Below are 16,046 nucleotides of genomic sequence, written 5' to 3'. Positions count from 1 at the left end.
AGTTTTGAGTTTTGGAAGGTGTAAAGTATTACCGATTTTACTCTTTCTTTAATAAGTTACCGAAAATCCCACACTTTTTTGTAAAATCACTTACATCATACACTTTCATAAATTGAGTTAATTTATTTGATTAGGAAATAATTATAAAAATATTGATTATATTTTTTTTAAGAAAAATTAAGAGAAAGTTGATTTTATTTCAAAAAGATAGTTTAATCCATTTCTTTGAAATATTAGGGTTTTGGACCCTTTATAATTTTTTAAACAAAAAATCATTAATTAATAAAAATATTAATTTTCTAATATCCAATTTAACCTTAATAATTATTTTGTGTGCTAAACTCAAATCTATAATTACCAACATTAAATTACATTTTCTTAGCCAAACACTTCAGAAAATTTCCCATTTTTTCTAAGTGTAAAATTTTGTTAGTTTTAGTTCAAAGTTGCCTACTTTAGAAAATTATAACTCCAAAAATTCTGAAAGTTTGAAGGACCAATATTGACTATTCCAAGAATTTCCTTGCCAATTTTTATGCAAAAATTATTATTTTTACTTGGTCGAAACTATTTCTAAAAGTCTCATTTCAAAATTGTCCAAGGAAAAACTAATCTTTTTATTAAATTTTAGAAATTTATAAAATCCATTTGGTTTATTATTTAGGTTTAAGTTTGTAAAACGCCATAATCTAATACTTTGTAAAACTTTTACATGCTCATAAACTCATAGAAGAAAGCCACTAATTATATGAAAGATCTCAGTGGGGCCTTGCTAAAACATGCAAGTTGGGTCCAATAGTTTAAAATAAAAATAATAGTTTTCATGCAACGTTTTAAAAATAAATAAAGTTCAAGTCCCACTGATAAGTTCTGAAAAGTAAAAATATAAAAAAACATAACATTGTTCTTTAGAAATTGGTGTTAAGCTGGTCGTTTGTTCGCCCAAAGGATACCCCCATGCCATACACACCCTGACGTCAGAACTCCCCACATCACCACGCGTGCCAAAGAGAAATCCTATTTGTTACCTGGAAGGAAAGTAAGGGGGTGAGCTAAAAGCCCTGTAAGGAAGTACAAACAACACACAAGTAAACTCAACAAAACATATTCACATTCATACATCGTTATACATCATAAACATAATTATCATAACCATCATCATCATAAACATAATCATCATGAACATTATCATCATAAGCATCATCATCATATCCTTGTGAACACGGCCCCTATCTTGTCCATGTCACATCTTGAGGTAAACAAGAACTTTGGTTCTTGAATAACCTCGGCGCATCTGCCCTATGAGTTACGTCTTCACTTCCTTAGTAACTCAGGTTACGTCTTCATATCCTTAGTAACCCCTTTGTTGTGTCGCGTTCAACACGCTAACAACCATTACTTATGATACAACATACAGAAATACATGAAATCTAGCCATATCACAGCCAAGGAAAACTACATGAATTTCTTACAATCATCATATCATATCAAAATAGCATTTCATACATGTTACATCATCATATATATCATTTATATTCATCCAAGCCAATCTTACTGTTCATAGCATAAAACAATAGATTTCTATCTAACTTCCTTACCTCAGATCCAAGTAAAGCAAAAATTGACAACTTCACAATGAGCCTATAACCATAATAAAATAGCATTCTTTAGCATCACATAAGACTTTCTTGTGCCCAACTCATATACCACATGTCCAAACATGCATATTTACACATAAAATCACCAAAAGAATAATGCAAATTATACCTATTTTAGATGCATGGTAATCATATGGTTGAATATTAGACATATTTTTGAACGTAAAAGTGAATTTGCATGCGACATGCATACGTGGGAATGTTGTTAAAAAGTGATGTTAAAAACAATAATTCCTACGCGCTTATTTCTATTATTTTCAAAATAAGTATTTAGCAACATACTCTCTTACCATTATTTATCTCTTTGAAATTACTAATTTGATTAAACCTCTTCAAACATTATTTTTATTTCATAAAAATAATTTATTTAGCCATTTAAAAATATAATAAATCTATTTATTATTTTTAAATTACATTGAAATAATAAAGGCTTAAATTTATTTAAAATACTTATAATTATCATGTTTCCTAAGAAAACAACAATTTTATCTAAACTAATAAAATTACAAAAATTGATGTGAGAAAATATAATTTTTAGGTGTGAGAAAAATATATTTTGTTTGTATTATTTTAAGACTAAATTTGGCGTAGTATAAATTCATATGTGATAATCAAATAATTAATTTCAATTTATTAAACTGAACTTTCAGCCACCATTTAACTTATTTAAAAATTGCAAGTAAATTAATATCAACATTTTTCTGAGGTGTTTGTTGTTGTTACTTATGAATGGAAACCTTTGATTTGTGGCCATTGTAAGGGGACGGGGCATAATACTCAAGATTGTAGGAAGAAAGAAGAAAAGAAGCAAGAATGGGTTGTGAAGAAGGTTGCGAAACCACATGGTCCAGCTGCTAAACAGGAAGCAAAAACAAATAGTGATGGGTTCCAACCAGATACAAAGGGATGGAGATCCAAAGACAAACAAAGAAGGTCATAGATGTTCCACAGAGTACTACAATTAGTAATACTTTTCAACCTTTAGCTACTAAGGTAGGCGAAAGTTCGAAGGTGTCAACTGAGGTGGAGATCACAGGAGGAAGGGGAGTTCCTCCTCTTCCAAATGGATAGAATAATGAGCTGGAATGTCAGGGGCATCAACAGCCAACACAAGCAAATTGAAGTAAAAAATTTAATTTTTTCTAGAAGGGTTAGTTTGGTTGGTCTTCTTGAAACGAGGGTAAAAGCTCACAATTTGGGGGCTTTATATCTTTGAGTGATTTCGGGGTGGTGTTTTACATCGAATAATACGTGGCATGATGGAGGACACATTGTAGTTTGTTGGAGTTCAATGGTGTTCAATGTGGTTATTTTAAAATGTTCAAGTCAAATGATCCATTTGCATGTTAGTTCGAATTCGAATAAGGATAATTTTTTGTGACATTTGTGTCTGGATTAAATGATGAAGATGGCAGGGCTATGCTGTGGAAGGATTTGCAGGACATGTATATGAATTCTCCATGGATTGTAATGGGGGATTTCAATGATGTTTTGTCTAAGGAGGAACGGATAGACACCTGAGTCAAATACACTAAATCTCATGCTTTGTAGAGGTGTGATGAGGTATATCAATTCATAGATATTAAGTATAGTGGGAATTTTTATACCTGGAATAACAAACAACAGTGTGAAGATTGAATTTACTTGAAAATTGATTGAGTCTTGGCTAATCAATTATGGCTAGATAAATATTCTGCAGCAGAGGTACAATTTTTGATTGAGGGGCTCTTTGATCATTCACCAACAATCCTCACAGTATATCCAGAGTTACTTAATGGTAGGAAACCATTCAAATATTTTCGCATGTGGAAATCTTTTTTTGGCTTTCATGATCTGGTTTTCGCAGATTGGAATAGACCTATGGAGGGAACTTTGATGTACAAAGTAGTTTAGAAGCTCAAAAGGCTTAAGGGCACACTAAAAATGATTAATAAACAAGGTTTTTCTGATATACATGTAGCTGATTTGGGGGCCTTTCATGCTCTAACAGAGTGTCAAGATAATTTGAAGAACCCGCTAAATTCAAGTCTAATCCAGCTGGAATTTGAAGCTAGGCAAGAATATATTGAGACACATCGGTCCTATGATTCTTTTTTGCAGCAAAAAGCTAAAATCAGTTGGATACAAGAGGGAGATGATAACTCTGCTTTATTTCATGCGAGTCTAAGAGAGAGACGAAATTAGAATAGAATTTATTCAATCACTAATGAAGCAGGGGAATGGGTGGATCAGCTAGATAAAGTTACAGAAGCATTCATGGCCTATTATTAAGAATTTACTTGGCAGTAAGATGACTTCGAGGAAGAAAGTTCTTAAACGGGTGGTTACTCAAGGTACAATTCTAACCAGTGATCAAGCTAATTTACTTCTTCTTCCTTACAGTAAAGATGATGTTATTGAAGTTGGTTGTTCTAGGATAATTGGGATTTAATTGGAAATGAAATCTATGATGCCATTCCCTCATTTTTGCATTGTGGCAAAATATTAAAAGAATTGAATTCTACAGTTTTGACTCTAATCCCGAAGAGCAGATTCCCAAAGCATGTGAGTGATTATCGACCTATAGCATGTTGTAATGTCCTATATAAGGTTGCTACCAAGATGAGTTGCTTAAGATTGAGGAATATCCTGCCTATGATTGTTGCTCAAAATCAAGGAGGGTTTGTCAAGGGGAGATTTATTGCTCAAAACATCATGATATGTCAAGATCTAGTAAAGCATTATGGGCAGAAATATGGCAAAGCGAATTGTATGATTAAGCTAGATTTACGGAAAGCATATGATACGATTGAATGGGATTTTATTGAGGAAATGCTTGAAGCTTTCAACTATCCAAGTAATTTCATTCATCTCATTATGCAATTTGTTAGAACTCCATTGTTTTCTCTTATGTTTAATGGATCTTTACATGGATTCTTTGAATCTAAGAGAGGATTGAGGTAGGGGACTCCTATGTCTCCATTGTTGTTTGTGTTGGGGATGGAATATCTTTCGAGAATTTTGCAGCAAATAGGAAGGAAGGAGGACTTTAAATTTCATGAAAGGTGTGAAGGGCTCAAACTTAATCATCTTAGCTTCGTTGATCATGTACTGTTATTCTGTCATGGAGATTTTAGATCCATTTAATATATATTGCAAGGTCTACATTTATTTTCTAACACATTCGTTCTCTTTCCAAATCAGTCCACACCAGCTTTATACCGTTGTGGCATGAGAGAGCAAGAGGTACAAAGGATCCTAGATGTTTCGGGATATTGCAGAAGTGATTTACCATTCAAATATCTAGGAATCCAATATGTTCTAAGAGGATTTTAGCCAAAGATTGTGAGATTCTACTTGATAAGATGGTTGCTCGAATCAGGTGTTGGAGTTCCAGGAACATTTCTTTTACTGGTCAAGTCACCTTGATCAATTTGATCCTTCTTTCAATACATTCTTACTGGAATAAGATTATGATATTCCCAAAAAATATATTGAAAGAGATTACTGCCATATGTAGGGCCTTCCTTTGGAAAGGTCAAGCATTTTCGTGAGGACTAGGTAGTATTGCTTGGGATCAAGTATGCCAACCTAAGAAATCAAGAGGATTGGGATTCAAGAATAGTATTGCCTAGAACATTGCAGCCATTGGAAAATATATTTGGGCAATAGCTGAGAAAAAAGATAACCTATGGTTGAAATGGGCCCACAATGTGTATGTCAAGCAAGAAGATTGGTGGGCTTATACAAAGGATCCCTGTGCATAGTAGATGGTATTGGAAGAAGATTGTAGAAGTAAAAGAGAAGTTTAAAAGCTTGAATTCGATGCAACAATTCAAGAATGAGGATTATCAGATCAGGAAAGGATACACCCTTATTCATACTGATCTAGACAGAGTGCGTTGGAGCAAAGAGGTTTGGGGAAGGTTGAATACTCCTAAGCATAGTTTTATACTATGGTTTTCTGTTCAAGATAGGTTGAAGACCAAAGACAATGTTAAAAGGCATAACATAATTGAGAATTCGAATTGCCTCCTTTGTGGTCATTATGAAGAGTCATGTGATCACTTGTTCTTTAATTGCTACATTAGCATTAGATACTTTAAACAGGTTCAACATTGGCTGCATTGGAGAACTGAAACAACATCAATGTTGAATGTGATTAGGTGGATTGAACGTGCTAAAGTTAGTAAGTTCAAAAGCAGTTTTTTCAGCTGCAAGCGTTGATCTATCAACTATGGAAGGTGCGGAATGGAGTTTTTTGGCTGGGAAAACTTACACGGCCTGAGTTGACCGTACAAAGTATTAAAGTAAATGTAAAAAAAATAATTACATATATAATGCTAAAGAAAGTAAGTCAAAGGGATATAGATTGGTTTGGGGATTTGTAAAGGGGATTATTAGTATAGTAATTCAGTTTTTTTTCAGGCCTCGATTAAAGGTGCTGCAATTTGTATCAGATTGGAATTGGTTTGAAGCAATGAAACTTTCCTAAGTTATAAAAAAAAATAAGAAAATCATATCCAATAAAATGAACAGTCATGGTTACATTTAAAAATACCATTTTTAATATTTACATAGTTTAGGTGTTATATTATTTCAACCAACACACAAACTTTCTTTCATTTAAAAGAATTTTCATATTTTTTAGCAAAACATCCAACAACAATTTGAACCCTCAAAAATCACAATCATAGAATTAAAAACTCATATTTTCCTTATAAAATATATAAAAAAATTGTTGGTATTTATTTGAGTAAAAATATCATTTTAATGTATTTAAAATTCCCTTTAATTTCTTAAAAACATCATAGCACTTGCAAAATCATTTAAGCATGCAAAAACATTATTTTCATCATATCCTACACCATTTAAACACAAACTCAGCAAGCCTAACAAGTCAAGAAATTCATCATTTTCATCATGCCTCACAAAATTCATACACTATTCATACATATTAAATCAACAAAATTTAACACAAACCCTAGCATATTTCTATCATTCAAATAATAAAAAAAAAACAAAATTATCATAGACTTATTTAAGAATCTTACAAACCTACCATGTTTCTAAGATTACAATGACAAGAACACATAAAGGTGAACTAACATGCTTGAATGACCACCCCTAGGCCGAAATCCTCATAGCCCAAAATAATCAAACCCTTTCATGTTTTTTTTTTAAATATCCATCATCATTTTTAGTAGATCACAAATTAAAAGCCCTTGCCAACCCTTTTATACATGACCTTTCATTAACAAATAATAATAATCATACAAACATAAAACATTTAGCCACCAAATAATCCTACAAGATCAACAAGGTTACAATAACATTATCAAAATCATCTACTAATCAAGACAAAAACCTCCATCATCATCTCATGTTTTCTATTTTGCATCTCACAAGATCATGAAAAAAATATCACATCCCTAAACATACCCCTATACATGCTTGGCCGAAACCCCTATAGGAAATCATACAAAAATCAAAACTAATAAACAATCATCAATCAAAGGAGAACAACACAATATATCATCATTCTCAAACAATATTCTCAAATCACAAGCAACAAAAGATAAGAACAAGAAAAACATAAGACCAAAAACGGGTTTACCCAATTACCTCTCTTGCTAGAACTCAAACACCAAAACAATGGCCACCACCTTTGATCAAACTCTCCTAAGGATTTCGAAAATCAAAACAAGGAGAAGGAGGGAGTTCTTAGCATCAAGAATTTTTTTTTAAATTTTAGAGGATTCAAACCATAACTTTAGAACACTTACCCAAGACCTTCAAAATCCTCTTCTTCTCTTCTCCTTCTTTCTCTTCTCTCTCTCTCTCTCTCTAATTTTCATGCTCTCCCTCTCTCTCTCTTCTCTCTTGCACGCCAGCCCAAGGAGCATAATGGCTCTCTATTTTCTTTCTTCCCTTTTATCTAATCCTAGCCAATAATAGTCTAAGGGAAAAATTGGTAAGTTTCCTCATTGTGTTTATTTTCTTTTAATTTTTATTTAATTAGATTTTCTCTTAATTGGTAGGAAATAAAGATGAAAACCCCTCTTCCATTATTAACTAAATATCACCCAAATAAAATAGAAATTTAATCCCCCCTTTCCCATTATGCTAACACGTCCAAGCCATCCCTTTCCCTTTCTATTATTTTTTTTCAATTAAATAATTAAATAAATCTAATGAAAGGAAACTATAAAGCGTGTAGAAATTCTACACAGGTGCACCATGCAACCATGCACATGCAAACACTCAATAACTAGGGTGCATCACTACCTATCATGCACCTTGGTGCATTCAACCAAAACTCAATTATTCACATATTAAAATAAATAAATAAACAAACAATTAACAACTAATTTCACAAAATTCTACCAAACAATTGTATCAATTATTTTAAACAAATAAATAAAATAATTCACAACACCTAACAATTAAATAAAACAAAGCACAAAATTTAATAAAAAACAATTTGGTGCGCTACAAAGTTTCTTAGGCCTATAATATTATATGTAAACGTTATCCATACGAAATATTAGGTCATTTAAACAATTTTCTCAGCGAAATGGGTTCCCAAATATGGCTGTCAAGAAGCTATTTTTTGCTTCCAGTATTTTTTGCCTAATTTTGAAAATTCATATCTCTTATATTTTTAAATATTTTTCATTAAAACTATACCAATCGCTTTACCAATCTCAAAATAAAGTTCATTCCAAAAATCATCCAAAAATACACTAAATTACATATGGAACTCGTTGTCCCAAGTTGGTTGCTTTTACATAAATTGAAAAATGATTTTCCAGATTGCACACCAATTTTGCAAAGATCGTAACTTGGCCATTTCAAAAATTTTTTTGAACGTTTCTACATACTATGAATATCTAATCTTCCTAAAATACATTATTAAATCTATAAAATCTACAAACAAGTTCATAAAAATTTTGCTTGACCCATTGGATGTCATGTCTAAAATATTTTCTCACATAATATCATAGTTTGCCTATGGAATGTTAGATTTCATCAATAAATAATTATCCAAACACCCATGCATGTATGATCAGCCAACAACAAGTATTGTTACAGTTCCAATAATGGATTTAAACACATCAAACTACTCAAATAATATTTGAATGAACATAAATATGATGGAGGTGACCATATACCACTTGTAGACCATTTGAATGAACTTCGATGACCTCTAGTCCTTATTTTCCTGTGCTCAACCTTTACTCTATATATTTTCACTCCACACAAGCCCAACAATAAGATTGTACAAGCGAACAAGTTCATCCAAGAGAACAAAACTAACCAAACTAAAAACTTTACAATAGAATGTCTAGCATTTTACCTCTTGATGATCTAGCTTGAATAGATTTTCCTTAGCTTCAAAAAAAGACTAGGTAACTTTGGGTTAAGAGTATAGAAGGGAGGAGGTCAGAAACTGAGAGTTTGAATGTGGATTTTGTGAAAAAAAAATAAGAGAAAGCTCTTAGGGTGGTTGTCCAAGCTTGGAGAGAAAGATGGGAAAACTTAGCCACAAAGTTTTGTACAGTGCACAAATCAAGACTTGTTTGACTTATTCTTTATATATGGTGTAAAAATAAAACCTAAAATGACTAAACTACCCCTCAAGCTGCCGCCCCCTAATAACCTTAAATAGCCTTGGTTTAGTTTCTTAATTAATTATTCTTTAGTTAGTTAGTCTAAGCCTAATGGTGTGTTTTCTTAAAAAGTTACCATGTAGTATTTTTTTTCTTACCTCACCAAATTAAAATCTTAACCAAAGGTAATTAAATTAAATAGATCTTGTCATTTAATTTAATTTGTCACAGTCCTACATTTATAACTCAGGTAATTAATTTAGCCAAAATCCCATTTTTTGCTAAATGTGCATTTTTAGAGATTTTTCATAGGAAAATCAAACCTTTTGACCTAAGTTTAAGTTTATCCAATAATTTAATGGCCAATAATATTTTTCCATAATTATACTTCTCAAATAATATTTTATCCGAGAATTTACCTGATTAGGGTTTCCATTTCTGTCTTGTACCGAGATGCTCGGTTTCTCACCGAACCCCACATTTCAAAATTTGGCTAACAATTGCAACATGTAATTTTCTTTTAAAGCATATATTATTACCTATGATAATATTTTCACACCTATCTCATCACCGTATTGTAAATACTAGTAAGTGCCTGAAACGCGAGGCGTTACAGTATCTGTGTAAAAAACTTGTAACGCTCGTATTTTCTAATAAAAAAAATTCAGAGAACAAGATTTGAAACATAAAATATAAACGTTTCGTTTTATTGAAGAAAAAAAATTCAGACGGGATCCCAATTTTGAAAAGTAAAATCAAAATTGATGTCTTGAAAATAATAACAAAATCCAGCAACATTTAATTAAAAATAAAATAGTAAATGAAACAATTAAATAATAACATTTAATTCTCCAGTAGGTATATGGCCCTCATAAATACACATGCAGTTGTACACGTCCAACCAATTACTAGCTATCTATATCTTTACTTGTTTGGATTTACATTCCAGTTATAAGGAGTAAGCTTGTAAGTCCAGTAAGAAATATGCAAACATATCAAAACATAAAAACTATTTCTTCAAATACTACAACTATTCACAGAAAAAAATATCATATAACCTAAAAGTTTATGCAAAACTTTAATATAATAATATTTTCACACAAGGAATCGCTACTAAATATGATCCTGAATCTCTAATGTCATACATGCAACTAAATTGTCATAAACATACCAACTATAAACATATCATTCAAGTGTCACGTAGACATGTCTATAAAAATGGGCATCTGAGCCCCTGGACATCAGTTAGGTCAAACTACTGGACATCACTTAAGTACTTATAGTCATAATCTAAAACTACTTAATTATCCTTACCTCAGAATTTAAAAACAAACGAGTTTGGGAGATTGCAAAGTGTAGAAACTAAATTTATCATAACATGTGTTAGAATCCTATCCTTCAACAAAATTCAACTTATTTAACAAAAAAACAAAATAGAAATCTTACCCCAAGAATATGATTGAAACAACGATGACCACTATCTTAGCCGTTAACTACTTAAATCCTAATATCATCGACACGTCATTAATGACTTACTTTGAAGATAATGAAAATCATCAAAAACAACAAAATCATACCTTAATTATCCTACTAGCTGAAATCCCAAGCATTAAGATGTCACTTTTTTTCTCTTGATTTTTGTTATCCCTCTTTTTTTAGATTTCACACTCTCCTCTCTATAGTGCTCGGCCAAGCTTCTTCCTTTTTGCACTCTAGATGTTTCAGCTACCTAGGCTATTTAAAGGCAATAATCCAACAAAAAAACTCCAACAAATTCTCATTTTGAAATCCCCAAATCCTAGAATATCTCCTTACCAATCTCTCACTTACACGTTTTCTTTAAAAACTCATTTTTTTCTTGCCCGTCATTTTAAATCGTTAAAAAGCGATTTTTTCCTAGAAATAATTCGAATCTACCAATAAATTATAGATCTTTTAAAGTGATTTCCAATGGTATCTTACCAATCAAAATCAGACTTCTAAAAGGAATGTTATGACCAAAATACCATTGATGATGCTTAAGTTACGAAAATTCAGAATCTAAGTTTTATCTCTAATTATAGTTTATCCATATTTTATTACAAGATTCACTTAATTAATAAAAAAATATCCTCAAGGAATAACATCCAAAGTCTAAATTTCTTGTTTTTGCTAAACTACCATAATACAAATCTATTCGTAAAAGTGTTACTTTTCCTAACACTTATCCAATCAACTTCCTAATCTTAATAAATACTAAAAGAAAATAGAAACAAATACTAACACATAGTTCTAACAAAAACTCGAATTTTACAATCTTCCCCCCTTAAGATCTCAGGGTATTGTTCCTTCATGTCCTCCTCTATCTCCCATGTTGCCTCCCTAATCGAATGATTACTCCACGGGACTTTGACTAGGGGGATACTCTTGAACCTTAACTCCTTTGTTCCCCACTCTAAAATGTGTATTGACCGCTTATCATAACTTAATTCTTGCTTCATTTCTAAAACCTCATAGTTCAACATGTGAGATGGATGTGACACCTATTTCCTTAGCATCAAAATGTGGAACACATTATGCGTCTCAGCTAATGTCGTCGGTAATGCATAACGTGTATACTGCGACCTAAACTTACCCTTCTTTCCAAAACTCATAACCCTCTTTCATAGTTTAAAATCTTTAAAACACTTGACCGCCTACTGAAAACTCAACATCACATCTCATAGATTCAACATTGTACTCTTCTGGGGACTTTGAGCTGTAATCATTCTTTGTCTTATTTTTGCTAGTGCTTTTGTATCTTCTCTTACTACTTTCAGACCCATGTATCGTCTTTCACCAGCCTCATCGAAGTGAAGCGGGGACCTACATTTATGTCAGTAAAGCATTCATATGGTGTCATATCTATAGTGGCCAGATAACTATTTTGTAAGAGAACTACATTAGCAATAAATACTTTCTCCATGATCCTAGCACACTATAAATTTGTATAGTTCGTTCTGACTGACCATTCGTCTAAGGATGAAACACTGTACTCAACTTCAATCTAGTGCCCATAGCATGCTGTAAACTTTCCTAGAATTTGGAGGTGAAAACTAAACCTCTGTTTGAGACTATTGTCTTTGGAGCCCTATACAAAAAGCTGCTCAGTATTATATACTATTGTCTCACTATCTCAGCCACATAAATCTCCACATGCTGCTCAGTATTATAAGTCATTCCTAATGGCAAGAAGTGAGATAAATTTGTAAGTCGTTCCATATGTACGCAAACTGAATCATGTTATCTTTTTGTTCGGGGTAAACCTGTCACAAAATCCATGGCTATTTCTTCACATTTCCACTCGGGAATTCCTAAGGGTTGTAACATTCTGACAGATCTCTAATGTTTATCTTTGACTTGTTGGCATGTAATGCACCTTGCTAAAACTTGTATGTCTTTCTTCATCCCCTGTCTCCAGTACATAGTGTTCAAATCTTTGTACATTTTAGTCGAACCTGGATGCAACGAGTAAGGGGTAGTGTGTGCCTCCTACATAATTCTGATTCATAACTCCATCTTATTTGGCACACATACTTGGTTTCTATAATGTAGCATGCCTCCCTTTGTCATAGAGAAGCCTATGTTCTCTTTGTGTTGCAGCAATGCCTTCTTTTTTAGTAGAAAGTCATCTTTTTCTTATTCTTCCTTAATCTCTTGTAGGAGCGTTGACTAACTCTATGTTGGATCTCAAAATTTATTGTTGTAGCAGTTCCTCTATTCCCTTTATTATGGACAGGCTACCACAACTTTTTCTACTCAAAGCATCTGCAAAAACATTAGCTTTATCTGGGTAATATAGAATCTCACAATCATAGTCTTTCACTAACTCTAGTCATCTCATTTTCCTTATATTGAACTCTTTATGCGTAAAGAAGTACTTCAAAATTTTGTGGTTAGTATAGATTCCACATTTCTCTCCATACAAATACTGTCTCCATATCTTCAACGCAAAGACCAATGCTCCCACTTTATATCACGAGTTGGATATCTCTATTCATTCTCCTTCAACTATCTTGAGGCATAAGCAACGACTTTCTCATTCTGCATCAACACATAGTGTAGCCCCTATTTAGATGAGTCACAATACACCATGAACTTATCTTTATTAGTTGAGAGACACAACACTGGTGCTAACATGAGCTTATTCTATAATGTTTGGAAACTTTATTCACACTTTTTTTTCCAAACGAATTTATGCTATTTTCGAGTCAAATTAGTAAAGGGTGCAGAAATATTTGAAAACCATTCGACAAACCATCTATAATACCGTAACAAACCAAGAAAAATCCTTACTTATGATGCACTCTTAGGCTTTGGCCAGTCTCTTACAACTTCTATCATAGTAGGATCTACTTCCACATAATCTTTAGACAAGATATGGCCTAGAAAAGCCACTTTTCTCTAGCTAGAATATACACTTCTTGAGCTTGGCATACAACTGGTGCTCTTTTAGTTTGTTTAGGGTCAATCAAAGGTGATGCTCATGTTCAACTGTTGTCTTAGAGTATACCAGAATATAATCTATAAACAATACTGTGAACTTATCCAGATAATTCTGGAATATCAGATTCATTAAGTTCATAAATGATACTGGTGCATTAATTAACCCAAATAAGGTTACCATAAACTCGCAGTGTCATATCTTGTTCGGAAGTTCATTTTAGGAATATCTTCTTCCCCCACCCTCAATTGGTGATATTGTGATCGTAGATCAATCTAATAGAACATTGTTAACCTTTGAAATTGATCAAAGAGATCACCTATCCATGGTAAGAGGTACTTATTCTTGATAGTCACCTTGTTGAGCACTCTATAGTCAATGCGCATCTGCATACTTCCGTCCTTCTTCTTGATAAATAATACTGACGTGCCCCAATGTGAATAACTTGGTCTTATGAACCTTTTATCTAGAAACTCCTGTAACTGTGCCTATAACTCTTTCAACTGTGTTGGCACCATATGGTAGGGAGCCTTTGATATCAGAGCTATCTCTTGCGCTGATTCGATCACAAACTCTATCTCCCTGTTTGGAGGCAATCCAGGTAAATCTTCTGGGAACAGTTCGGGAAATTCACAAGCAATGTGAACATCTTTTGGATTAAGTTTTGTATCTCCTGCTTTATCAAAAATGCTGGCTATATACGTCTAACACCCCTTGCAGATCATCTTATGTGCTTTTGATTAATAATATAGGCTCGAGAAGCCAAAAATCATGTTGTCTGTGATAGCCATTAAGTGTGATGTGTGATTGTAGCCAAATTAGAAATTTCGGTCTCGGACCGACACGAAAACCCCAACCGGGTAAAATCTTGAATAAAATTATATTGAATAATTATAAAAAAATAATATGGGCATAAAATTTATTGGGAATTTATATTTGTGAGAAAAAAAATCTCTAAAATTGCATTTTTTTTGTGAAAAATGCACATTTTAGCCAAAAATTAGATTTCGGTTAACTAAATCATTTTGAATTACAAATATTGGAGTTTGACCACTTAAATTAAATAGGAAGGTCTATTTAATTTAATTATCCTAGGTTAAATTTCAATTAGGAAAAGTAAGAAAAAAATTACTACAATTTTAATTTTTTGGAAAAATTACCATTAGATTAAGTTTAATATGTTTAATTTAGATTATTTAGGGAATTAATCAATGGGTAAATAGGGTTAAAAGGGGCGGTTGCTAGGGGAGGGATTTATGGTCATTTTAAATATTTTTAGACTTGGTATAAATAGTAAAAAGTCTTCATTTTCTTACATAGTTTCTCTCTTAAAGAATTCATTTCTCTCAAATGCTCTCCATTCTCTCTAGCACTAGCCGAGTACCTCACATCATCTCTCTGATTTTCTTTGAAAAGAATTCTCAAATAAACACTCATATCTCATCTCTTTCTTCTATACACATAGCTTTAGGTCACTTTGGTGGGGTTTAAAGTTAAGCAAAGTTTGAGATTTTGCTCTTAGTTAAGTTTGCATGTTGGTTTAAACAAATTTTTGGTATTTTGGGGAGTATATAAATGTAGAGAAAATTCTAAGCAAAAGTTTGAGGAGCAAGAAGTCACCTGGATCACAACCAAGGCCATCAAGAGGTATATGGTAACCTCCCATGAGTTTTATTCAAAACTTTTGTTAAATGTGTTGTGTTTAGTTTATTTGATGTGCTTAAATTATATATGCAAGAGTTTTGATGTTTGTTAGGGTTGGTATCCAACATTCTATAGACAAAACTATGATTTTGCAAGAAAGATGTTTAAGCCTTAACTTCCAAGTAGTCAAGCGAATTATATATTAATGTAACTCTAGATTTTCTTATTTGCATGTTTAATGTTATGTTTTTTATATGTTAATAAAGCTTAGAAACATTCTAAAAGGTTTTAAAATGACTAAGATATGAATTTTACAAAATTAATGTGTAATCTGGAAATTTACTTTACAAAAATTGGGTACATAGCCGAATTTGAGTTACATTTTTTATGGGAAAATAGTTTATTTTTTGTGTAATTTTTGGAATGAACCTTAATATGTTATTGATAAATCAACCTATAAAATTTTAAAGAAAAAAATATATAAAGGCTGAGAGTTATGGGTTTTCAAAATTATATAAAATTTCTTGAAGTTCAAAATAGGTTCCTAGCAGCTAAGATTGAAAATTTGTTTTATTAAGTAAAAATGATTCAAATATCCTAATTTTTGGTAGACATACCGTTTATATGTCCTAGTATAGGCCCAAGAAATTTTAGACCTAACTAACAAACAAGAATGATTTTTATGGACTT

At 32.1% G+C, this 16,046-nt stretch overlaps 1 long non-coding RNA gene across 1 annotated transcript; it reads right to left on the bottom strand.

The window, feature by feature from the left end:
* Positions 1–539: 539 nt before the first annotated feature.
* LOC133829176 (uncharacterized) lies at positions 540–7,526 on the bottom strand. The gene is made up of 3 exons (XR_009891600.1): positions 7,424–7,526; positions 7,263–7,319; positions 540–1,028 (listed from the first exon to the last, which is right to left on the bottom strand). It is a non-coding gene; the product is annotated as an uncharacterized LOC133829176 (long non-coding RNA).
* Positions 7,527–16,046: the final 8,520 nt, after the last annotated feature.

Source organism: Humulus lupulus, chromosome 4 (genome assembly GCF_963169125.1).
Source record: "Humulus lupulus chromosome 4, drHumLupu1.1, whole genome shotgun sequence".
In the NCBI taxonomy this organism is placed as follows: Eukaryota; Viridiplantae; Streptophyta; class Magnoliopsida; order Rosales; family Cannabaceae; genus Humulus; species Humulus lupulus.
The sequence above is the reverse complement of the archived record's forward strand: the minus strand, read 5'-3'. Positions and strand labels throughout refer to the sequence as shown.